General features: G+C 39.7%; 1 protein-coding gene across 9 annotated transcripts in view; it reads left to right on the forward strand.

Moving 5' to 3' along the window:
- The window catches only part of RNF43 (ring finger protein 43), a 67,181-nt gene that overhangs the window by 19,940 nt on the left and 19,755 nt on the right, over positions 1 to 27,486 (forward strand). The window contains exon 1 of one of the 9 annotated variants that reach the window (XM_072779830.1): positions 22,540 to 22,654. The exons of the other annotated variants lie outside the window; for them this stretch is intronic. The gene's annotated coding sequence lies outside the window, so the exon portion shown is untranslated. Of the gene's footprint in view, positions 1 to 22,539; positions 22,655 to 27,486 lie in introns of those variants that run through there. 9 annotated transcript variants of the gene reach the window in all.

Here is a 27,486-nt window from a genome sequence, read left to right on the forward strand (position 1 = left end):
TTTGAAAATTGCAAATGTAAGGTATTAATAGTAATTGGACTTAAACTCTTTCTCATTCACCTAATTACTGTTAAGAAATATTATTAAGCGTTATTGATTTAAGTTCAGTTAGCCTATTTGAATTCAATTTGGCATTATCCTAAAATAACTAAGAATAAGACTATTTCTATTTTTTTATTTCTATTTTTTATGTAGCTAAAAATATAATGCTTTAGATTCAAACATTTGTGGGCCTAAAGGCTGATGAAATGTTACCATGATATAGTAACAGGTAGCCTTCATGGCTTAGAGAATGACTAATGGCATATGGGTCCTAGGTTAGGAACTTAAGTTCTATTGCTGCCCTGCTTCTGCCATGGTGAATCACTTGCCTGTCCTGGACCTTTGTACATGTAGCTGTTCTATATTGTTGAGCTTCCTTCTAGGATCAATGAGGTGATTACTGACACAACACAGAACAGCTACTTTCTAAGTTTTTACTTCTCAGATTAGAGGGATCCTAGAAGCATATTACATATCACTCTTACATTTTCCCTTTTTGAAATTTTTGAGTATTCTTTTAATTGCTGCTGCCCTGAAACATTTGCTCAGAATGCTGAAGCTCTTAGCTTCCTGTGTAGCTTTGCAGCTGTATTCTAAGGGACAGAAGGAGAGGCATTCAGGACTGTGAAGGGAACTAATTTACCCAGTTCATTATGCTTGTACTGTTCTGGTCTCAACATGTTGTTCTTTGAAGCTCAGCAGATAAGTTTCTGTAGGCTGCTTGGAAATTACCCCACAGGTCCACAAGACTCCCAGTTACCTATCTGAGAAGTATTAGATCAAAATGAGAATAAGCAGTTTCAGTTATAGCACCTATCCAATATTTGTGGCCCAGAAATAATTTTTAGGTAAAGATTACCTTTGAGGCATCTCAGAGACTCGTATTCTGCAGTTTGGAAAATCTGTATTTCATACTGTAACTTCACCAATTTGAAGTCTCTCCCCAAAACAGTAAATAATGGGATAAAGGTAATTATGGGTTTTCTCATCTTTCCTACTTATCTGTTCCTTGTTGTGATTAAACACACGTAGTTTATAACTCTCTTAGAAAAAAACTGAATTACCATTTTTACCCTTTCAACATTTGCATGGTCTTATAATCCATTTCAACCACAGTGTGACATAGTAGGAGTCAGGAGACAAGTATGTATGGGGAAGATGGAGGGGGCAAATGTTTTTCCTTGTATTGGTTTTGGGAAGCATCCTTCTTCTCTAAAGGTACTTCTTGGGGAAATCTGTTTTCTTCCCAAGGCCTAATGAAGATTAGTGAGAGATGTCTGCAAAGTATTTGAAGTTCTTTGAAATAAAGGCATGGATAAACACTCAATATCATTGTCACTATCATTAAAAAGGAAAGCCCAGCATGTGATGTTTTGGGTCACTTCCAGCGGCCTTTTTTATGTTCAGGATTTCTTTTTTGACCTTTACCTCTTGATATCTTTATACGTTTATTGACACTGTGGACAAAGTCTTGAGATCCTAAGTAATAGGGTGTTAAGAATGAATGACTGCTAATCTCCATTACTATGGGGGGTATGTCTGAAAATGTGTTTAAATAGTTTAGGGGCGCCTGTGTGGCTCAGTTGGTTAAATGTCTGCCTTTCCCTGGGGTCATGATTTCAGGGCTCTGGTCTGGAGCCCAGCATTGGGCTTCCGGCTTGGTGGAGAGTCTGCTTCTCCCTCTGCCCCTCCCCCCTCCTCCTGCTCATGCTCTCTCTCGCAGGCGCGCTCTCTCTCTCAAATAAATAAATAAAAATCTTTTAAAAATAAAGTGAATAGTTCAGGTTTCTGTCTTTGGATACCGTTGTTCAAGTTTGGTAATCTTGGTGGCAAACTTTTTTTTTTTTTTTAAAGACTTTATTTATTCATGAGACAGAGACAGAGAGAGAGAGAGAGAGAGAGAGAGAGGCAGAGAACAGGCAGAGGGAGAAGCAGGCTCCATGCAGGAAGCCTGAAGCGGACTTGATCCTGGGACTCCAGGATCACACCCAGAGCCAAAGGCAGATGCCTAACTGCTGAGCCACCCAGGCGCCCCTAAACAAACTTAATTTAATATCTGATCATTTGAATTTTTATTTTCAACTCTGTAGCTTCCAATAGAACTAGAGTTTCATACGAAAATTTTTACCAACTAGAATAAATACCAAATAAACTGGGATATCCATCTGTATTGTGTTTATGAATTAGAGGTAAATTAAAAGGAAGAAGCAGATATAAAGGATCTAAAAAACAAATAATATAAGAACTTCCTAGGGGCACCGTAATAAGTTCAGCCAACCTCCTATGCTTCAGAATGTAAATTATTTCATGCTAAAAATGATCATAATGATATCTTTATAGTGTTGGAAGATACCGAAGATACCAAATAAAGTCTAAATATGTTCAGTGTAATGTATTTTAGGCAGGGAAGTATACCAATACATTTTAGAAAGGGTTTCTATGGTACAGATTAAATTTTAAAAGACTTCCTTCTGGTCCTTAGCAAGCTAAATAAATCACAAACTTTTATTTTGTGCCTTCTGTATTCAAGGACTTGTGCTAATCAGAATATTCTCTTCCCTGACTGGCAGCTATATTTAAGAATCAAGTAGAATTAGTGCTCAATTTTGTTTTAATGCTGTTGGTCCATCATTTTGAGTTTGTGGGGTTGCTATATATTTCATTAAAAAAAAGAAAAGGTAACCCTAGGTAATGACTTGTTTATTTGTTCTGGATTTTAAATGGTTATTCTACAATAAAGTTTGCTTATATATACACACATATATTTTCCCCCACTAGCTTTTCAGTGGAGTTTATTTTTTTAATCTCTACATCAATTTCTGCATTTCTACGCACACAGATTTTTGTGCTTCTAAGCTTAGCTTTGACCAAAAAAATGTAAAGTAGAAAAATAAATTGAAAATATTCATCAGAACCAAAGGAAACTCCAAAGATTTTATAGGAAATTAGATAGGAGGATGGTATACATTATGTCAACCACTAATAGAAAATTATTTGAAATTAACATCATGTTTAGCTTTATGCAAAAGCAACCACCCTGAAACTACTGATAATGATAACATATGTGTTTGTGTGTATATACACAGGAAGGATTGAAAATGAGTGTTTAGGGATCCCTGGGTGGCGCAGTGGTTTAGCGCCTGCCTTTGGCCCAGGGCGCGATCCTGGAGACCCAGGATCGAATCCCACGTCGGGCTCCCAGTGCATGGAGCCTGCTTCTCCCTCTGCCTGTGTCTCTGCCTCTCTCTCTCTCTCTCTCACTGTGTGCCTATCACAAATAAAATAAAATAAAAAATTAAAAAAAAAAGAAAATGAGTGTTTAGATTAGAATGGATATGTATTAGCTATACTTATAAATAAATTTTATATATAACTCATATTCTACATATAGAAATATATGTGGAATATAGACTATATGTACATATTCTAAATACTTATTTTTCATCTTTAGGGGAAGCTACTTCCTCTATGCAAACCTTGGACCAGACTCTGAAAATAGTTGCCTTTGGCGAACCTAAAGCCAAATTACTTATTTAGCTTTTGAAATTTTGCCTATTGAGAGAAAGGATGGTCACAGGCAAAATGAATAACTTTGGTACATTCTCCCTGTGTTCTTTTCCCTGACACCTGCTCTTCCACCCATAATTTCAGTTAAACTTACTTAGCAGAAAGCGATCAATTCTAACCTCAAACTGTTGTCTTTTGCTCTGTTTCAGATTCACTGTGTTGGACCTGGCTTTCTTCTCTTTCTTGTTAATTTCTACTTTCTCATCTCTTCCTAGTTGTGTGGACTGATATCTCCGTAAGAATTTTTACCATGGCAGCTCAGTCAGTTAAGTGTCTGACTCTTGATTTTGGCTCAGGTTGTGATCTCGGGTTGTAGTTGCTTAAGATTCTCACTCTCTCCCTCTTCCTCTGCTCCTCCCCACCACTTAATTTTTTTTTTTAACCTACATAATGGTCCTTCTATTTCTTTTCTCTCATTTTCATTTTGGGGTCATTAAAAAAATATATGTGCCCGCTGTCAAATCAAATGTCTCCTCTCACTATGAAAATTTACTATCACTTTTGTATCCCTCCACATTATGTTGGTCTAATTTAGGTTGGGATTTGATGACCTGGCCTGTTCCTTGGTATGTCATAGTGCACCAGATTCATTGTATATGTTCACTCATAACTGTGTTGAATAAGTTGGTGTGTTGCTGCTATTTTCATCTGGAGACAGTATTCTGCAGGCTGCATGAACAGGCAACTGCACGTCAGGTTACATGCTGACAGCTGTATCTTCCCATCAGAAAAAAGATCCTTTTTTCCTCCCTATCAAATGAAAGCTTAGATTTTAGAGAAAATTGCAAAATATAGCAAATGAAAGAGATGAACTGAAATCACAGCATCTCTAGTTTTCTCTATCATTAATGGTAAAGCAGCTTCCTAGAGAATTTTATTATAATATGTTGATGAAATGTTTATAGTCATCCCTTTGCAGTTTGTTTAGAAAGTAGTTTCTAAGCAGCAGTTCCTGCATCATCTAGAAAACTTTTAGCTGGAGAAACCACATTTCTTTTCTTTCTCAAGCGGCAGAACCGGTCTAATTTTTTTTTTTTTTTAGTTTGTTTAATACTTGATCTTTATGGTGAGGGACTAAGTTACATGATCTTTCTTCCAAAAGAATGTTTCTCAGATTTTTGTGTTTTATGGCTTTCTGATTTCATTGCCATCATAGATGTAATTGTCAGGGAACTGAATACCTCTAGGAGTTTAAGTGTGTACAATAATAAACTGTTTTTCATAAAGAAGGAATAACTTTATGGTCTTGCTATGATAGTAGGTTTGGATGCATCTTACCATGGATCCAGGATTCTAATCAGAAATAATTGAGTCATGCGTATGTTTAAAATGAAGGAACTTACTAACACATTATGTCACCTCATATCGATAATATTCTTTCCATAATCTTTGGATGGGTTGATCATGCTATGACAGACCATTTGGCTGCCTTAAAGCCATTACCGTATATTTTTCCCCAATGGAATTTCAGATCCTGTTTAATATTTGCCAGTTTTACTAAGTAGTGAAGGCAGAGAGGCTGTAGTAGTAATCTTGTGAAGAAGGAAATCAGTATTTCTTATCTATTTTCCATATATTGTCAATCTGTCAGAGCAAACCTATTATGTGGAAAACTGATAAGGAACTTTGTTTTCTTCTTGATATACTTGCCTGCCCAGCACCATGCCCCACGTTGGAGAACCCTGTGGTAGAGTTTCAGCTCTCTAGATAAGGTGGAATATCTGTAAAATAGCTGAACCATTGTGCTTCCATAGATTTTCACAACCCTGAAGGTTAGAGGAGTTGGGAGGATGAAAGAGGACCATCCTTGCCCCCAAGACTCCTAAAGTTCAAAGACACTTCAAAGCTGGTGTTCCAGTGGAATCCATGCATCTGGAGCAGTCCAATTACTAGAGAGATAACACTATAGCCTTCTTGGTATCCTCTTACGTATTCATTTCGTGGCCCTTGCCCTTCCCTGGGAATCATCTCCTAAGTCCTTCTGTCCTTTTGTTGGCCTGCTTTGAACTTATTGTGTATTAATCTCTTTTACAAAGGAAGGGCTGTAAGCAGTGGATAGTAAGTACTGCAGGTGTACTCTCAACCCCCCAAGGTGAGGAGGATTGTTGAACTATCTTGTTTCTGCATAAAAAACAAAACAAAACAAAACAAAACAAGGGTGCTGGAGTGGTTCATTCAGTTAAGCATCTGACTCTTGATTTCAGCTCAAGTCCTGATCTCCGGGTCATGGGATCGAGCTCCAAGTTGGGCTCCCTGTGCAGTGAGGACTCTGCTTAAGGATTCTCGCTCTCTCCCCCTCTCCCTTTGCTCCTCCCCTCACTTGATTGTGCTCTAAATAAATATCTTTAAAAGAAAACAAAAAACTACAATAGCATCATCCTCTGAGTTCTTGTACACTTCTTGTTTCCCTAATGATTTTCTGAATTATTTTCATTTGTACAATATCCAATGCATTACTTTTTTCATTCTATCTGATATCAAGTCATTGATAACCACTTATATAGAGAAATTAGATGCACGTTCTCTTCCTTCTTTGAGGCTATTTTCTAGAAGAGTATAGGGCCAGATTCATGGGATTATCTAGAATTTCTTCATAAATTTCAACATCAACTGATAGGATTTACTTTTGTAATTTTACCTCTCAAGCTTACCACTGAGTCATATCCTTTCTACAATTTCAGTGCAAAGAAGATTTTGATTTGTATTATTTTTCTTTTTGTATTCTAAAAATCAAACTGAACTCTGTCTAATCTTACTCTAAGAGAGAAGAGTGTCACCATATAGAGAATAGATTAGAGAATGTTGGAAGTGCTTTTTTGAAGCAACTCAACAATATATAATTATTTCTATTCAAACCTTGTGCAAGTAAATACACATGGGTTATGGTCTGATGTAGAAAATATAAACAGTACAATGTGTCTCAAAAATCAGATTATACATTCCTAATCTATACTGCAATCAAAATGGTAATGTCAAGTTCACCTCCCCTTCAAGGTAGATAGAAGAATTATCTCCTAACATGATGGCCTATCCCCCACTACACAGGGTAGGTCACCAGCTGCTCCATAATGGCAACATTGCTCAGTAAGTTAGGACAGGAGAATAAAACAACCATATCCAGTTGCGGCTGTAAAGAAAATTCAAGGAAACAATGTAATAAGGATTATATTCATATATGGATAAAAGAATATGAGTTGCATGCATTGCCCCCAAATTTTCCTGTGAGAGCATTTAGTGATAAATTATATAATGTCTATTCATTCATCAGGACATGTATGGAAATAAAAAAGCCATATAACCCTTCTTTAGCCTTTGGAGACAGGTATTCACATTTGAGGGTAGTAATGATAATAGTTCTGGAATGAATGAACAGCTGTCTTATATATATATATTTTTTAATTTTTTATTGGTGTTCAATTTACTAACATACAGAATAACCCCCAGTGCCCGTCACCCATTCACTCCCACCCCCCCGCCCTCCTCCCCTTCTACCACCCCTAGTTCGTTTCCCAGAGTTAGCAGTCTTTACGTTCTGTCTCCCTTTCTGATATTTCCCACACATTTCTTCTCCCTTCCCTTATATTCCCTTTCACTATTATTTATATTCCCCAAATGAATGAGAACATATAATGTTTGTCCTTCTCCGACTGACTTACTTCACCCAGCATAATACCCTCCAGCTGTCTTATATATTGACTTTAGATTTATAAGGCTTAGTTGTGGGGGCTGCCATTTATTCCACTTTCAAATGTATTCAGGGGCCAATAGGTACTTAATAATGAAATAATAGAAATTCCCTACTATCTTCCTTTGGAGTCCACAAGTTAGCATATAGTTAAATAATAACTAGATGTGGTGTTCCTTGGCTTGAGTGCTCTTTAATATATGCTGCCCCCAGAACACATTTCTGGTATTCTTGGTATTAAGTCTATATTTTAGTTACAAGCTAGCCAGATTTCCATTATATCTCATGGTTAATAATTGCATGTATTTGTGTGAAAAATATTTTGATAATGCCCAAATAGATGTCATTTGGTCTCTTGAGACTCACCTCAATTAAGAGGTGTCTTCTTTGCTTCTCTTAACTTTATTTACTATCATTTTTGAAGTCTCTTATTCTTTCTTAGTCTTGAGATGATGTTCTTTTTCAACTTGTATATTGCTTTCAGAAAAAGCAATATACTTCCCTCCATCCTCTATATGCTGCCCCATAATAAATCCAGCCTTGCAGCTCTAATGTCTTCAGGGCTTCTGTTTCATGTGTAGTGCAGATTTCTGCTTCATTTCAAGGTTCTCGTTTCCCTACTCTCATAAACATCTCTAGCTGCCCACAGTGAAGACTCTTACTTACCTATATCTCCTAAACTGCTTAGAGAGGAATCTGGTTCCTCAGAATCTGGCCTCAGTGCTGACCTTGACCTTTTCCCTGAGCAGTCCTGGAAACTCTGTCCTCTCAGCACCTAATTCATGCCTGATACTCTAACTTTCTTGTCCGGGCCTCAGGAGAGAGAGCACATTCTGAACACTCCTCCTTTTGTGTCGGCATCTCTGTGAGGTGCTTTGGAAGGACTCCAGCCAGGCATGGAAGGGCTCTTTGATAATATCTGACGGGTGGGTAAGAATTTCGGGCACCTGGCCAAGATACACATAGCCTGTAATCGTTAACTCAGTCTGTAAACAGTTCAAACGGCACTGAGAGGCCGTCAGTTATTACATTAGAAGAAGCCTTTCATCTCTCTTGCTTAGAAGCCAGGCGTCCAGCACTGGCCCCCACTGTGGCGATTGGAACCACAGTGCTCTGTGCGGAGCCACCAAGGCCTGAGACATGCAGGGACACACAATGGAGCCGGCTCTGACTGACTGACTTCCAAACTTTCAGCATTGGAGCAATAACTAAATCATTAATTTCCTTTTGTTCTGCACCTGGCTGATGCTGGAAGGAAAAAAAAGAAGAAGAAGAAGAAGGAGAAGGAGAAGAAAGAAGAAAAGAAAGAAGAAAGAAGAAGAAGAAGAGAGAGAGAGAGAACCTTGACTAGGAATAAATAGTGGGGAAAGAATTATCATATGGGATTGGAAATTTCATTTTTCAGCTCAATTTTCCTACCCACATTTGTGTTCTGACACCTTTACAACCTTATTGTTGATGTTTTTATTTTGCTCTTTCGCTCCACGTTGAATCCAACTTTGGCCCTCAGTACACCCCATGTCCCTACTTAGCTTTAATATTACTGGGCTCTAAGTACAAGGCACGATGCTGGGCCCTGGAGAGGGCTCAGAGGAGCATAAGATAACAGACCTGCTGCCCTCAAGGTGCTTACTAATTGAGATCTTAAGATAATACTAGATATATACTAGAGATAACTACCACCATGAGAGTTCATAACAAGTGCCAACTGAGGCACACAGTGAGTTTCTGTGGGAGTTCACAGCTACATGGACAAGCGTGATTAGGGAAACTCCTTCTCAATTTTGTGAGAGATTTTTTTTCAGTACTTTTCTTTTTACAAGTTTCTTTTATATTTCCCATCAATTCTCAATTTTGTGAGAGATTTTTTTTTCAGTACTTTTCTTTTTACTAGTTTCTTTTATATTTCCCATCAATTCTCTCTTGCCTTTTTCATTAAATAGCTAATTCTGCTAGCCACATATTGAATGTTCCAAGCATATAGTAAATGGTATCATTAAGCCCCTTTTAGAATTTTTCTGATGAATAGAATTTTGCAGAAGTAGAGTTATGAGACCTGCCTTCCCGTGGGGTATTCTGGTACCAAAAGATGGTGCAGGAAAACCAAGCACAACTTATTCTAAGCATCTTAATTGCAGAAGACTCTTTCCTGATAAATATTTTTAAAGATGTTGAGATTGGTTTTAAGGCTGTCATTGCTGAAGCAATTTATTGTGCATAGCACAGGAGCAAAATTTAGATTAGGGCATAGGTTTGAGATGAACAAAAGAAATAAAATCCTATACTTATTGTATTCAAGGGGAGCATCAGAGCCCTAGGTTTTGCTCCTTACACCAGAATCCCAAGTGTGAAGCAGCTAGATTCTTTTTCTCTACAATACAATATCTTAACTCTTGCCTCATTTATTTCAAAGGAAAATGTTACAGCCATAAGACATTCTTCCTGAGTAAAGCCTGAGTGGTGGGGGAACTGCATCATATGGTCAACTTAACTGGAGCCCTCATGACTTAATTAGATAGAAAGCTCTGATCTCGTGCCTCTGATTTTCCTTGTTTCGTTTTCCATTTTGCTCAGCTTTCTGGATCACTTTTTCATTCCTTTTACATATTTGTGGGTCTGCTTCTGACTTAACTATCCAAGTTTTCTATGCTGATTCTAATGTAGCTTTAGGGGAGCATATGATAAAATAAAAGAGAAGGCATGGCTTGAGGATGTGCAACCTGTTCTCTATCCTGTATTCTGCTTCTGCTTTACCACTCTGGTGAGGATGAGTGCTTGTTTTCTAGGATGACTAATACTTTCCCCTAAATCATAGAGGGAAAAAAAAACTCAATCTCAAAAAAAGAAATCAAGTCTTTTAGGAGAAAACAAGCACTAAAGAAAAAAAAAACATTTCTTTACCATTTTCTCAGCATTATTATTTATTTGTTCATGGTAAACAAGAGAGTGGTTATTTGAAAAGACATGTTAAATCACATTTATACACTAGAATTGTAGAAATACAAAATTTATAAGGTACTTTATACAAGGAAGCTTTGTGGCTTGCTACCTGATCCACCCAATTTAATGCCCTGGTTAATTCTGAGGTCATTTACAGGTTTAATAGGAGGAAATAATGGAGAAAGTCCATGCTCTTCCACCTGAATATAATGTTTATTTTTTGGGGGGAAGTGATTATTCTTGAATTTGGGCTTCTCATCTTCATTGTTTTCCTTATGTGTATAGTAGGGCGACTGCCTAGAATTGTTTTGGGCCCTCTAGATCAGTGCTTCATAGATTTTAAGGTATATCAGAATCAGTTTTAGAAGGTTCATTAAAAAAAAAAAAAAGAAGAAGAAGGTTCATTAAGCCACAGATTGCTGGGACCTATCCCCAGAGTTTCTGATTCCATATGCCTGAAGTGCAGCCTGAAAATTTGCATATCTAACAAATTCCTAGGTGTTACTGATGCTTCTAGGTCTTGGGGACTAAATTTTGAAGCCCACTGCTCTAGGTTACTGCCTCCTTTATAACCGTGAGGACATTAACAGATATCCACAGCATCCAGCTTGCATTGAAGTGACTGTGACCTTAATACCTGAAAGTGAACACTTAGTTATGAGAGAATTTGTCCTACTTGCAGAGACTAAGTGGCCTGAAGGCTAGATCATTTATCAGCACCTGGCAAATAGCTTTACTGACTCTTTCAAGCAGCAGGTAGCTTGTCAGAGCTTAACTTTTAGAAAAAACTACTATCTGGCCTACAGAACTAGCAAGAGGACATAAGGAGAATGAAACCAACACTTTTGAGTAGCTTCTGTATCTTTCCTCAAAGAGAAGATTCCAAGGTTGCCTTGCCTTTAGGCAAATGAGAACTCCATTTTTCTTCTCTCCACTTCCCTGAGACACAGAATCTTTTAGGTTGTACATGAGATGCTTTTAGAACCTATAGGTAAGTGGAATTTCACTCTCACGAGGCAGGCTACACAGCACCATCCCTTCTGGATTTATTGAAGTGGGACTAATTAGAGTGAACCAACAACCACAAGCTCTGCTTTTAATTGGATTCACTTATGTAGCCATTTCAGCCTTTTCTAACTTAATATTTAAAATGTTATAGCAGCAGTACTATATCTAAAGACATAAATAGTATTTGGCAAATTTGTATCTCCAGTCCTGTCCTTTAACTCAAACTCTGATTCTTATTTCAGATTGCCTATAGGATTTAAATATTTGTCTCTAATTCTGCATTCCCAAGAATGAATTAATTTTCCCTGTTCAAAATTAACTTTTTTCCCCATATTCTTTGGGTTGATGCAACTCCTGCCCTCTCCCCCGCTAATTCTCCAGGTGTAGAACTTTTAACTCCTTTATTCTTATAGTTCAGTCTGTCAGCAAGTACTTTCAACACTTCCTTCATATTTCTGTGATTCATCCTTTTACCTTTTAACTGTTATGACCAGAGTTCAAGCTTTCATGATGCCATGCTAGATTTTGAAACAGCTCTCTAACTGGTTTTCCTACCACCAGTTTCTTTTTATTCCACTATAGTTTTTACTCTGATACTCAATTGTGCTTAACATACTGTTTTGATCATGAGATCCCCTTGCTTAAGAATTTAGAGTGATTCCTCTTTATTCTATGCCAGCAAGGTCTAGCTCTTATCTCAGCATTCCGTGGCTTTCACAACTTGACCCTACCTCAGCTATCTAAACTATCTTTTCAGGTCTATTTTCCAGCCACATAAGTCTTCTGGTACTTTGAAGACTTGAGAGAAACTGGTCAAGAACCTTCCTTTTCCCTCTCACTTTGACCCCATGTTTTTTCTCAAGGCTGTAGCTGGGAAGTTCCCAAATCCATTTGACAAATCCAGTGGATCAGTATGCCCTTCTTTTACATATGTGGTTATTCTTCTCTTATTTAATTCAGTCTTCTTTAGGGGATAGCTTAAAATTTGTCTCCTCCACAAAGCCCACAGGATCTATTGGCTGTGACACAATGTGGCACTTGATAGTATACCATTTTATGTCACCATTTAGTTGTGTTCATATGTTATCTCCCTAGTAAAACTACAGCTCCTGGGCTGGGTCTAACATAATTTTGGGAAGAAGATAGATGTTCATCAAACATTTGCCAACTAAGAGGCCACATTTCAGGCCTATTCTGATATGCCCATGGGGTATATCTTCATGTGGACCCATTCAGCATCCTTCTAATAGCAACATCACGTGATTCCCTGTATCTTGACAAAGTGCATTTGGGAGCTATTGATCTTCCCGGTGACAAAGAATTTGGGAAGAAATTGTTGCAACTGCTCTTTTAGGGAGAAAGATGGCTCCAGAAATAGGCCTGATAGTGTCCAGGCTAAGAATCAAACTTAGTGACAGCAACTCTGCTAGTTAGGTATTTGGCTAGAAAGGAAGTTCAGCCTCTGCAGTATTTCAGGTAGGTGTGAACTGAGTAGTTAGATTTGTTGCTACTTTCTGAAGTAAGCCTACCTAAAGGCAAAAGCATGGCCTCATGACTGGGTGATTATTCCTGTGCTGTGAATACTTGTTTATAGGCTACATGGAAGTACCCACCCAGGCAAACACTATGAAGAAGCAAAGGAAAGTGCCCAGAACCTAAATGTAGTCACTGTGTCAACAGCAATATCAGATAAGGTCATTTTTATGGAGTGGGAGTGTGGTGGTGGTGGGGAATAGTCGATGCACCTGTGGTTGGTGATTCAGAAATTTGGTGCCACATTATATGGCACCATGAAGCCACCTTGTGTTCTAGCCATCTCATGGTGGCTGATGTCATATAATTACCCATTTGCTAACTGGGCCAAGAGGAAATGGATTGGATGAAAGCCAGAGTAAGGTATAGTTACCTTGTAGCTGAGCCACAGTCAGAGCCTATGGAACCAGATGGCTTTTGGGGACTTCTTCCTATACCAGTGAAGCCATTCTCATTGTCAGCCTCTTGGTTGATTTTTTTGTAGGTATCATGCATTTTTGCTTGCCTATTCCTAAAACAGTTACGTTCTCATCTGAATTTCTTCAAATGAGCTCCATGGCTAACATCTCAATCAGGAACAGGGTCCAGACAATTCCTGGTGACGGAACTAGGACTAAACTTAATCCTACACTGACTCAGCTTCTCTGCTAAAGTTGTTTGAAATTCTGATATCTCGCCAGAGATTGTTTCTAAAGAGTTCTCAGTGTGAAGTATGAATCACAAACAAATGGATTCTCAGGAGACCAAAAGCACAAGCTTTCAGTATTAATTCAGCATGCATTTATCGGTTGCCTGTTATATTAAGGCATTGTGCTCTGTGGGATATAAAGAAAACCCTGCCCTCAATTTGGTATATGAGAATATAAAGCAGAAGGTGAAAAGTGCCACACCATAAATACAAACAAGTTGATTTGGGACATTTCAGATGAAGAAGATATTCTTTATGAAAGAGATAGTATATAAATATGCCCTTGAATGATAAGTAGCATTTTAAAAAGTGACAGAATAGGAGTAAAGGCATTCCAAGAGGATATGAGAGAAGAGTAAGACAGTTTGAGTTGGACAAGTATAATACCTTTAGGAGAGAAATGGGAATAAAGCTGAAAAAGCAGAAAGGAAGAGAAAGGAATTAATACTTCTTTAAAAAATATTTATTTATTTATTCATTCATTCATTCATTCATTCAGAGAGATTGAGAGAGAGGCAGAGACACAGGCAGAGGGAGAAGCAGGCTCCACGCAGGAAGCCTGACGTGGGACTTGATCCTGGATCTCCAGGATCACAACCCAGGCTTCAGGCGGCGCTAAACCACTGCGCCACCAGGGCTGCCCGAATTGATACTTTTTAAGTGCCTACTGTGTGCAGGAAATGCTGGTACTTTAAATATGTTATTTAGTCTCTGCAATAATCTTCTTGGGTGGCTACTGGTACCTGCACTTTTTTACCCATAAACCAAGACTCAAGGTTAGGGTTCCCAAAGTCTGTCTCTCTCTCTCTCTCTCTCTCTCTCTCTCTCTCTCTCTCACACACACACACACACACACACACCTTTCAAGTGACCGATCTGAAATGTGAAACCAGGTTGTCTCATTCCAAAGCCAGTTCAGAGAGTACTGAAGCCTTGATCTGATAGGCTAAGGAGTTTGAATTTAATTCAGAAGGCAGTAGAGAGTCATTGATGGTATTTGAACAGGACAATGATATGATTGGTGCTATATTTAGGAATATTGCTCTTGCAGATATAGAGAGAGCTTTAGAATGTGAGAGACTGGAGACTAGATAGAGGCCTATTTTAATGGTTCAGACTCCAGGGACATAAGGTAGGTTTCCAAAGAGGAGTTTGAGTGATTGGATGCAGGAAGAGAGGGATCATAATGACTCTGAGAGGCTCAGCCCAGGTCTCGAATGACAGTGCCAATAACAAAAACAGATGAGTTAAGAGGAGTTATTGGTTTAGAGTGAAATACAGGAAGAAGATGATTTGTACATTTGGTATATTTGAGTTTGAGGTACCAGAAAGACTTCAAAGAAATAATGTGTAACAGGCATTTTGTACTGCAGGATAATTTGAGTTAGGAGACAAATTTTGGAATTTGTATTGAAGATATTAGAGTAAGAACCTTAAAAGAAAGGTAATCTTATATTTAAGTGAGAGGCAGAAGAAGAGAAGAGGAAGGCAAAGGCAACAGATGAGGGACACAGAAATGGGAAAACTAGGGGGTCCCTGGGTAGTTTGGCGGTTTGGTGCCTGCCTTCGGCCCGGGGGCATGATTCTGGAGTCCTGGGATCGGGTCCCATGTCGGGCTCCTTGCATGAGACCTGCCTTCTGCCTGTGTGTCTCTGTCTCTGTCTGTCTGTCTGTCTCTGTCTCTCGTGAATAAATGAATAAAATCTTAAAAAACAATGGGAAAACTAGAACAGCAAGTAGGGAGAGTGTTAAGAGATATTCAGTAAGTCAGAAGTAGGTTCGAGATGTTTGTTTTGCTTTAGCATCAGTCCGTTTTCTTAGGCAACAACTGGTACCATACATCCTTTGTCCCTTCTGCGTTCAACTCTGTTATGTAGGAAATTAGTCAACCAGGAGAACTGTTTTCCTACTACAGATGTGTTTGGTGATCACATTTTAAATTTAAGCTAGTGAGAACTCTCAATCTTGCTGCTGGCAAAATAAAGTAAAAATTTCAGGTCTTGCCCTAAATCATTGGAGGTATTAGTTCCCAAGAAGGCTTTTAGAATTTTGGCACCTTTATTCTTTTACTCTGTGACTCCTCCTATGGTCGGTCACATCTCCTCTCCGTATATTTAATACATGAAGCCCATGCTCAGATTTCAGGATTCCTGGTTGCAAGCCCAATATGCATTGTGCTGTCTCTTCAACCTAATTTGTAAAATGGGTGGTACTAATTAAGGGAGAATAAATAGCTAATGAAGGATTGTAAAGTACTTTGCTAATATAAAACACAACATCAAAGCCAAGTAATAGTCTTAATTCAGGGTGAAGGGTTCCATTAGCAGGATAGAAATAAAAAGGACAAAGGGTAGTGTTGCTTTGTACCTTGATAACAGTGTGCAAATCAGAAGTGCTGCTATTGATCCTCATTGCCCTGTGAACTCTCAACCCAGAAATTTGGCTCTGCTCTTTCCTAACTCTCCAAGTACTTCCCTGACCTACTATGTCTGGCAATGGCACCTCTCTGAATGTCCTAACATATGCAAATGGGAACTTCTGTTCAGCAGAGCCAACTTGATAACCAAAAAGATTCCTCTTCTATTTATCAGCACTTTGATTATCTTTTTATATCTCTTACTATCTGTGCTTAGCAAGAAAAATAAAGAGGTTTGAGCAATTAGGAAATAACAACTCATAGTTCACAAAGAGTGAGTCAAGGAATGCTTGGAACATTTGAAAATACAACCACCTCTGGCATGAAATGGCCTGCTTACATCCTCAGGCCCAGAGTGGGATGGAGGGCTAAGCAGACTGCAAGGAAGCTGAAATAGGAAAGGCAATGATACCAAGTAGCTCCTCAACTGAAGTCTTTAAAACTTGGGCTTTAGACACATCAGCTTTTCAGAGTAGAAGGATGGAAAAAAGAAGTATAATTCATCTCTCATTCCGCTTAAGGTAAGAAAAATGATATTTAAATAAGTTATTTCATTTAATGTTAATCTGACCCACTCAGAAAAAATATAGAGTGCTGTTGGGAGTAAATCAACTCTGAGTTTTTCCCAACCTTTTCCATGCTGATCACTGGTCTGAGTCCTCATAAAGTCATTGTAGGAACTAAAGTGCAGCAGAGACCCTCAGCCAACACTATGACCTGTGGCCAGTGGGGGAGCAAGAGTTTGAGTCAATGCTGTAGGGATAAAAAAATAAATAAAATTGTTTTTAATTGTCTCTAATTGGTTCCTATCCTGAAGGATCTGGGAGATTAGGCAAAAGGGCCCAAAAGGACAAGAGACCATTTCCAAAATAATATCACAAGAATAAGTTAGTCTGCCCATGCATTCTTCATTGTCTCAGTGTGGATGTGCTGTGATCTATGAATTTGCATTCCCTGTGTATTGCTGGACAAATGGCCTTGCGCCCCTTGTGTGTGTGCTTGTGTGTATGCATGGCCATAGATTTATAGTTAGGCCTTAGTCTTTTGAAAGCAGGAGCCCATACCCTTTTTTGGCAGGAAGATGGTTTCTCTCCCATAGGGATTTTGTTCAACTCAGCACATTAATACTGAGGGAAGACAATAAAAGAGTAACTGGGGATGGATTATTAAGCAGGAAGATTTTCCTGAAAGAAGTGAATTTTGTTTAGTTTTGGAGGAGATTTAGGCATGATATAAAAAGGAAGGAAGCAAACTCTCCCTTGCTAAGAGGTCAAAATACCATAAAGCTGACTTTAAAACCTAAACTTACAGGGAGTATACAGAAGGTTTTTAAAGAGAAAGCAGAAATCTGTAAATAAGCATCTACTGATGAAATGACAAAGAAACCACAAATGTATTTGATCTCACATCTGTTTATTAAAACAGATAACTCTGCATGCATGCATTTTTTTTCTTCACATCTACTATGTGCCTGGCATTACACTAAGTGATGAATAAGGCCAAGTTCCTGACTTGAAATAGCTCAGGATCTACTTTAGAGAAAGGAGGAAAGGTCTAATATTTTATTGAAATCTAAGAACTAGGCACTGTATGGATAAACTGTAAGAGCTAAGTGTCATTTAAGAATTCTGAATCTATCGCTTTAGGGATTAATGGTAGAAAATGTTTAATTCTGAGGACTGAAGGCTGATCAGAAGATTATAGAAGGACTGGGCTAAGAGATTGAGGGCAAAAAGAGGCAGAAAGCTGCAGGACTTAGACCTTGGAGTCTTTGGCTCAGAGGGGAACGGGAGGTGCCTTTTTTTTTCCCCCCTCTGTAGAGCCAAGGAGATAGGGAAAGGCCCATGAGAAGAAAGTAAAAGGAATTTAGCAGAGAACAAAGCTACTTTCCCAGCTCATATATTTTTTTGGTAAAAGATTACTTAAGAGCCAAGACAGTGTTTTTCTGGTTTCATTCTCTTTAATGCCTAGAATCCTGCCAGAAGAGGCCACATATAGATCTTAGTCTTTAGTTCCTAGGAACCCAAGAGATGCTGTTATTAGAAATTACTAAAATATTCAGAGGAAGTAAATACCAACTGGCACCAATGCCAAGATATCCAGGCACTATCCACAGAGACCCAGTGAGGTGCTGATCCCAAATGGCAATCCCTTCCAGGCTCTCAAAACACCATCTTTCACTTTTTCTTTTATCTCCTGCCTGGAAGGCTACACCGTGGGTGGGAATAAAAGTCTACTCTCCTGTTGCATCCAGGCAGCTGCCAGCAGGCTGTTTGCCTTGTTCTTTACTGGCAAATCATTAAACAGTCCCCCCAAAGCAGGCCTCTTCCCCAGGGCCACCCCATGGACAGGGATTCAGAGTTGTGGTCAAAGGGCTGTCAGCAGGCAGGCTGGAGCCTTTGGGTTGTCTCCAACACAAGCCTCTTCTGACTGTTGCCTCTTTGGAACAGAAGCCTCCTTGGCCTGTTCTCAACCCCCAGTGGCTTCTGAGGAGAGGCTCTGGGCATCTGAGTTGGCTGGTGGCTTGAATAATTTTGTCCTTCTCCTAACGTAATTTCTTAGTGCAACTACCTTATATCCCTTCGATTGTTTCTTTACCAAAGCACAGGCCCGTGCTCCATTTTCTCCCCCCACTTTCCAATGTAAATGCAATCTTGTGTGTTATTGCCCAGGAACTGGGGACTGGGGTCAGCCAAGCAAATCCCATAGCTTCCCATCCCCACTTACAATGTGACAATTAAAACTTGAACATAGACTTAGTTGAGCTGGCCCATCTGGATATAATATCTGCCCTCAAAGGACTTATAAGCACTGCCACAAGCAGATCGTGGAAGACTGGCACAGAGTCTGCAGGACAACTTGAAATCCCTACAACCTCTGAGCAGGAGACTAGGCCTGAAAGAGATGGAATGTGTGGAATAACCAGATTAATTTAGCTATTTCACACCCTTGTGTTAAACTCACCAAACTTAGCAATGCTTGAGTAGCTCTGCTGGTAGTCCTGATGTGCATCTGGCATATTGAAGTGAATAATCTGATTTCCTCAAGTTTCATTTCTTTGGTCTTTTTTCACAAAGCCTGTCTGGTTTTAGTCTTTGGCCTTTTCAGCATTAAAATCTTAACTAACATAAATAATTGCTTAAACCTACAACAGGTCCCAGCAGGTTTCCAAATTCCTACCATCTCGGGCATGAGTTTGGCTGCAACAAGAAGAGCAAAATCGTAAAGCAGACTGTGTCAGGGCTGTCTGCAAGTCAACATTGGATCAGGTTGGAGGACTTGTAGGAGTGCCGTTAACTACCTTATTGCAGTAAGAGTTAAGGCCATCCCCTGGAGGGGCCCTGACCAAAGCCTCCTTAGACCCTTATCTTGAAAGTGGGAGGGTAGGTATTGCCCTAGCAATACCTGTGCCAAGACCTCATCTCTTCTGCAGATGACCTCTCTTAACAAGACATAGGTAAATGAGGGTCCTCACGTGGTGCTTCTTGAAGGATAGAGATCAGTGAAGGCGGTAGGGTCTCTCTGGGACAGTGGTCATTGAGTGACAGAACTCAACTGACATTTCAGGACATCTTAATGTAGGATTCTTGGAGGTCTGATCCCCGAGATCCTCGCCTGGTGGAGGAAAGCAGTTCAAACTGCGTGACTGGGGGTGTCTTCTAAGGTCTTGACCTTTGCAGGCCCCAGAACCTTGGCATCCTATTTCATAGCTTTCCTTCTAAAGAACATTGATGTAACTAAAATGTTATTTGGTGGGCTCTCTCTCCTTTGCTCCTAACTTCAGGAGCAGCTTCCTGGTGCCTCTGTAACCAGAAGTTGTTCTGGGCTGAGTCAGGACAAACCCTTTTATGTGTGGGAATAGAATGGACAGAAGCTCTACCTCTTGGGTGGCTGAGATTTTCCTCCTTCTCTCTGTCTGATTATTGCCAAATAAGCTTCTTCTCTGATAACCGTTATTTCAAAAGCAACTTAGCTCTTCTTCTTTCCCCTCCCTTTCTTCTTCCTTCTCATGACTCTGCTTATGACCCTGTAAACCACCCATACATAGATGCCAAGCAGAGTATGGGGTCAGGGAAACCCCAGCATGAGGGACATTTTAGGGTCATGGGGTCCATTTACATCATGGAGCTTGGACATGATCTGAGACTAGGATAGATAAATTTTAAAATGAAGTCTTTAATGTGGAGCAAGACAGTGAGGGAAACTGTAGTCTGGCTGAATGACCATTATCTGGGTCTGAGCTTCTGTGACCTCTAATTTCAGGACACACCTTTCTCATCCTAAACAAACATGCTTTCACTGGGAAAGCATCTCTGAGCAGTGTCTGGATCTGGCTGCCTTTGTTGTGGCTAGAAGAAGAGATGAGATAAGCCCTAGAAGAGAGAAAGGAAGCTGGGGCTGCTAGGCAGCAAGAGCCTAGGCCAGAGGGAAGATGAGCAAACAGACCCTGCCTTTATATTGTTGCTAATATTCAAGTTTGAACATTCTACAAATGGAGGTCCTGCCTTCCACCCATGCATTGCAATACTTGGCTAAAGTTTGTTGTACCGCACAGAATACCTCTGGGAGCCTATGCTGGAGGTGGCATGGCAGGATAGAAAGGGTACTAGGATTGAATTCTGAAGACCTCCATCTCCTTTAATTAGCTGTGTAACTATGGGCAGTCTGTGACTTGAGTCTCATATTCCTCATTTGTAAAAAGGAAGTTTTGAAGAGCCCTTTAGAGACATGAACCAGGCTCAGCTATTAGCAATTCAGATCTCCTTATAAACTGTATGGCAGCTGGATTCAAATGAAATTTTATTCTTTCAGCAAATACTAAGGACCTCCAAAATGCAAAGCCCCAGACTGGACTTCTGATGAGCTCATTTCTTCCCTCAGACTTTGTCTCCTTGCTTTTTATTGGAAGCCAGCACATCATTTCCGTTCTCTTGTCAGCATTCTTACTTACCAACACACCTGTCCACCAGGAGGTTTTCTGGATCAAGTGAGAAACACTGGAGGCCTCTATCACCCATCCTCTCCCTGCCAGTCCACTCTTGCTAGGGAGCCCAAGGTTGTGCTTCTCTAGCCCCACCAATATTATTTTCTTTTTTACCTTAAAAAATTATACAATTAAGCAGGAATACATTTCCTTATTTAAAAAAAATGTTTAACAGGATAAAGGGAAACTCCTTTTGACAATCTCCCAGTCTCTCAACTTAATTCAGTAGGAAACTCAGCCATTCCAAAGATAGTGGCAGGCTAAGGTAAGGAAGAGAATGAGGTCTAGTGGTTTCCAAATCCAAGCCTAATCAATTACCATTAGGATCTAATCTGTGGATATGAGCATTCACCTCTTTCACTAAAGGACAAGATGACCAAACTGGGCTTCAGAGGCTATTCTGGTGTTGCAGGCAGGAAGAAGCAACTTCAGGCCAATTTGTTTTTCCCAACTCCTGAGCTACAGGAGCCTGACTTTATGATGCTGGTGTGTCCTACTGCTGGAGATAAGAGTCAGGTAGTTCTAAGTACAGGTAATGGAGGTTGCACAGGAGAGATTGATTATAAAATCTGAAAAGAGGAAATGGGGAGAAAAGTGCCTTTGATGCCTGGCCAATGTTCCTGATTACAAAGGCAAAATTGTAGCAGGCAGTAAAGTTACCTGTCCAAGGCCTGGGTAAAGGTCTGTATGTGGAATTAGAGAACTAAGAAATTATTGCAGCAGAGGTAGGGGGAGGGAGGTGGCTGGAAACAAGAGACAGTAAAGAATTGCTTGCAAAAGCACACACCCCAAGATGAGGAGATGCCGTGGATAAAGAAAGACCAGCATTAAGTTTGGGGCTTGGTTGAGCCCTGGAATGCCCTTTGTGAGGAGGTAATGAGATCACATGGCCTCCTTCATGGGAAGGAGGCGGGCTGAGAACTGGAAGAGCTTGTTCAGTGGGGTTTAGAGGAGAGAAGTGACCATGGATAATGAGCTGTCCCAGACTGCGCCTTGTAGAACACTGACATTCAGAGGCACTGTTGACAATCACCAAGGCAGTAGCACTCAGAGAGGTCTTTGTCCCTTCCAGCAATGAGGAGGGATTTTATTGTTGCAAATGCAATAATAAAACAACTACCATTTAATGAGCACCTACTAAGTGTCAGGCTCTGTGCTAGGCACTTATATCCATTATCTCCAGTCTTCATGATAATCATCCCATTCTGTAGGTGAAGAATGTGAGGCTCAGAAAGGCTAAGTCGCACTGTCAGAATTGGAGCATTAGGTTTATTTTGGAAGGAAGGGGGAAAGTCAGAACAAATAGAGGAAGAAGACAGATCCAAGAATAGGAAATATACAACACATACCACTAAAGGACAGTATTCACATCTCTACATACGCATATAAAATATAGGTGCAAAGCTGAGATCTCGGCCAGAGTGGTCTGGACCCTTAGAGCAGGTTCAGGCTCCTCTTAATTTGCCCCTCATGGCAGCATCTGGGACAAGGTTGTCCCCGTGTCTGACCTTTTAGGAAGACACAGCCAATCCTTAAATCCATCAAGTGTTTGGGGGCCCTCCCCAGCCATACCCTTCCTGAATCCTACAAGTCTATTTCTCTTGGCTCTCTCCTGGTGTCACTGAGAGGACAGGTGACACCTCCTTATTAGGAGACCTTGTATCCTAAGGAGACAGGTATATTTGGATCTATTTTCTTCTCAGGGGCCCTCTTCCCAGCTGAAAATTCCCTGGAGGAGGGAGCAAAGACAACCCCTGTTATACCCAAGGAAGACTAAAACTGCTTTGCTAGGTAATGAACAGTGTCCTGGTTGAATGACTTTCTTTTTCTTTTTTTCTTTTTCTTTTTCTCCTTTTCCTCTTTCTTTCTTTCTTTCTTTCTTTCTTTCTTTCTTTCTTTCTTTCTTTCTTTCTTTCTCTCTCCCTCTCTCTCTCTCTCTTTCTTTTTTGGTTTTATTTTAAATTTGAGAATACGTGAAAACGTCTTACTGTAGAAGAATCAAACCACACAAAAGTGTAGTGAGCATGGTTTTCATACCACAAATATGACGATACAAGAAATATGTTTTCTTGAGAGCTTCCCCTCACAGAGCAGCTAAAACAGTCTCATATCTAAGAGACCCCTCTGATGATATGTGTCCACGCTGGTCACCACAAATATGCCCATTGTTCAAGCACAAGTGTTCACTTGAAATCCATGTAGGCACATCATCTTTGCCAGGGTCCAGCCTTCTGGGATCTACCTCTTCTAGGCCACAGTCTGCAGATTCCCTCAACTTGGCATCTCCCAGGCTCCTCCTCCCATTCCCTAGGATTCCAGGGATTCTAATGCCTCCCCCCACCCCCATACACACTCCTTTCTGCCTTTAGGAGACTCACATTTTCCTCAAGGAGTTCAATCTTTCATAGAAGCCAGGAAGATAGGTCTTTAGCAACAGTTGTTTTGGGCAAGTGCCCCTGAGGCAGGGAAATAGGAGAGGCTCTCTTCTTGGAATGGCAGGAGAGAAAAGACAGAGAACAAAATATAAAGAGTTCTCATTCTTTTCTGTTCTTTCACAGCAGCAAAATAGTAAAATTCAAATTAATATCTCAGTAAATCATCCTATGATTGAAATGTTCGAAGCAAAACACAGTCTGTTTTCACGGTCTCCTCTCTAAATCCTCTCCCAAAGCCACTATTATCAGAATTTTGGTGTGCATTGCATTGCCTTTATGTTTGACTGTCAGTGATCTGACTGTAGACCTTTAATATTTGATTTAAAAAATATTGATCAAGTATCTTTTGTGTGGCAAGCACTGAAGGGGATGTGGAGGTCAGTGATAGCTTGAGGGGAGGGGTAAGTGAGCCGACAACTGAAATACCACTGCATGAGTCTGTGATGGAGGAATTCAGGGAGCTAAGAGGGCCCGAATGAGAGGCTTCTGACCTCTCCTGACAGAGCAGCAAATGCCAAAAGTGTTTGGAGACATGAAACACGTTATTTCTGGACCACGAGTTGCCAGGGGGAAAGAAATATGGGAAGGGAATGGTAAGCCCAGAGCAGACAGAGCTTTGAAGCTGTGTTTATAAATACAGACTTTATTCCAAGAGCTATGAGAAGCCTTTTTTTAAAAAGGTTTTATGTTTTATATTAATGAAAGACACAAGGAGAGAGGCAGAGGGAGAAGCAGGCGTCATGCGGGGAAGCCCGATGTGGGACTCGATCCCCGAACCCTGTGAGAAGCCTTTTAAGAGCTTAAAGTGGGGGGCACCTGGATGACTCAGTGATTGAATGCCTTTGGCTCAGGTCTTGATCCTGGGGACCTGGGATCGGAGGCCCACATCAGGCTCCCCAGAGGGAGTCTGCTTCTCTCTCAGCCTATATCTCTGTGTCTCTCATGAATAAATAAATCTTAAAAAAAAAAAAAAGAGAGAGCTTAAAGTGGAAGAGCAACACACTCAAGTTAGCATTTTAGATCACTCTGGCTTCAGTGAGAGGGGTAAGATGACCCCAGTTAAGAGGATATTTCAGTAAATTGGAACAGCAGTGATGGTGGCCTGCATTAGAGTAGCCAGAGTGGGAATGGAGGGAAGAGGATAAATTAGAGACATGTTTGAAAGATAGAATTGTTAGAATCTGGTGATTGGTGGCTGTTGCTGGTGGGGTTAGGGGGGCAGGAGAGAGAGGAGGTTAGGAGGACAACATCTGGCTTGGGTAGTAGGTGGATAGTGGTTCCAATCCCTAAAATAGGGAACACTGGAGGAAAAGTTTTGAGGGATAAAATGATTAGTTCAATTTTGAACATGCTGAGTTTGAGATGTCTCACTTAAGGTTCTTCAGGCAGAAACATCCAAGCCCTACGTATTGGACATTTTGGGTCTGGAACTCAAGAGAGGTCTGGGCTACACATATGTAATCAATGATCTCTGTGTGGGAACCAAAGCCGAACACTGGCTGGAGTTACCCAGGGGTGCATGGAGAGTAAAAAGAGAGGAGGCCTAAGACAGGATCCTAGAAGTCACCACCAATATTTCAGGGACTCTTTAGGAATGTAAAATTTGAATGGCCATGAGTTGGGGGAAGGCTCGGGTTTTCAAAGTTAAATGGAAATTATTCTTAATTTACTATTATTTTACATTATCCTACTTTTCTTCTGATCTCAGCTATGTAATTCTGAGCATGTAACTTAATCTTTTTTTTTAAGTTTTTAAAAAAATTCTAGTTAACATACAGTGTGATATTAACTTCAGGTGTAGAATTTAGTAATTCAACACCTCCATACAACACCTCATGCTCATTACAACAGGTGCCCTCCTTTATCCCCATCACCTATTTAACTCATCCACCCACCCACCTTCCGCCTGGGTACCATCACATCTCTATAGTTAAGAGTCTCTCTCTCTCCTTTTTCCCCCTTTGATCATTTGTTTTGTTTCTTAAATTCCACATATGGGTGAAATCATATAGTATTTGTCTTTCTCTGACCTATTTCATTTAGTATATAATACTCTCTAGCTCCACCCACATTATTGCAAATGGCAAGATTTCATCCTTTTTTATGAGTGATACTCATTTTATTCATATACCACATCTTTATCCATTCATCAATCAATGGACACTTGGGCTGTTTCTTTAACTATTATAGATTATGCTGCTGTAAACATCAGGGTGCATATATGTATCCTTTTGAATTAATATTTTTGTATTCTTTGGGTAAATACAATAGTGCGATTGCTGATTGTAGGGTAGTTCTATTTTTAACTTTCTGAGGAAATTCCATACTGTTTTCCACAGTGCTTGTACCAATTTGCATTCTCACCAACAGTGTAAGAAGTTTCCTCTTTCCTCACATCTTCACCAACACCTGTTGTTTCTCGTGTTGTTCATTTCAGCCATTCTGACAGGTATGAGGTGGTATCTCATTATAGTTTTGATTTGCATTTCTCCAATGATGAGAGATGACAAGCAGCTTTTCATTTGTCTATTGGCCATCTGTATGTCTTCTTTGGAAAAATGTCTATTCATGTCTTCTGTTTTTTAATTGGATTATTCATTTTTTTGGTGTTGAGTTGTATAAATTCTTTTTTTCCTTCAAATTTTTATTTAAATTCTAGTTTGTTAACACACGGTGCAATATTGGGTTCAGGAGTAGAATTCTGTCAGTGATTCATTACTTACACACAACACCCAGCGCTCATCGTAACAAGTGCTCTCCTTAATGCCCATCACACATCTAGCCCAACCCCCATCCACCTCTCTCCATCAACCTTCAGTTCTCTAAGAGTCTCTTATGGTTTTTCTCTCTCTCATATAAATTCTTCATATATTTTGGATACTAGCTCTTTATCATCTTTGTCATTTGCAATTACCTTCTCCTATCCTGTAAGTTCCCTTTTACTTTTTCCTTTTTTTACTTTTGTTGATTGTTTCCTTCACTGTGGAATTTTTTTTTTTTATGTGGTCCCAATAGTTTATTTTTTATTTTGTTTCCCTTACCTCAGGAGACATATCTAGAAAGAAGCTGTTATGGCTGATGTCAAAGAAGTTACTGTCTGTGCTCTCTTCTAGAATTTTTATAATTTCAGGTCTCACATTTAGGTCTGTAGTCCATTTTGAATGTATTTTTGTGTATGGTGTAAGAAAGTGGTCCAGTTTCACTCTTTTGCATGTTGCTGTCCAGTTTTCCTGACACTGTTTATTGGAGAGCCATTCTTTCACATTGGATATTCTTTCCTGCTTTGTCAAAGATTAATTGACCATATAGTTATGGGCTTATTTCTGGGTTTCCTATTCTGATCCATTGATCTATGTGTCTGTTTTTGTGCCAGTACTATACTATCTTGATGACTACAGCTTTGTAATACAACTTGAAGTCCAGAATTGTGATGCATCCAGCTTTGTTTTGCTTTTTCAAGGTTGCTCTGGCTATTCAGGGTCTCCTGTGGTTCCACACAAATTTTAGGATTGTTTGTTCTAGCTCTGTGAGAAATGCTGGTGGTATTTTGATAGGGATTGCATTAAATCTGTAGATTTCTTTGGGTAGTAATAGACATTGTAGCAATATTTGTTCTTCCAGTTCATGAGCAAATGTCTCTCCATCTCTTTGCATCATCTTCAATTCCCTTAATTAGCATTTTATAGTTTTCAGAGTACAAGTCTTCACTCTTTAGTTAGGTTTATTCTTAGGTATCTTATTGTTTTTGGTGCAATTGTAAATGGGATTGATTTCTATTTTTATTTTTAAAGATTTATTTATTTGAGAGAGAGAAAGAGAGTGAGCATGAGTAGAGACAGAAAGAGAAGCAGACTCCTTGTGAAGAGGGAGCTCAACATGGGGCTCCATCCCAGGACCCTGGGATCATGACCTGAGACAAAGGCAGACACCCAAATGACTGAGCCACCTAGGCACCCCAGATGGGATTGATTTCTTAATTTTTTTTCCTGCTGCTTCATTATTGGTGTATAGAAATGGAATAGATTTCTGTATATTGATTTTGTTTCCATGACTTTACTGAATTCATATATCAGTTCTAGCAGCTTTTTGGTGATCTTTCAAGTTTTCTATATATAGTATCATGTCATATGCAAATAATGAAAGTTTGACTTCTTCCTTGCTGGTTACTTAACCGCTTAATGCCTCAGT

The sequence above is a fragment of the Canis lupus genome, chromosome 16 (assembly GCF_048164855.1).
Source record: "Canis lupus baileyi chromosome 16, mCanLup2.hap1, whole genome shotgun sequence".
Taxonomy (NCBI): domain Eukaryota; kingdom Metazoa; phylum Chordata; class Mammalia; order Carnivora; family Canidae; genus Canis; species Canis lupus.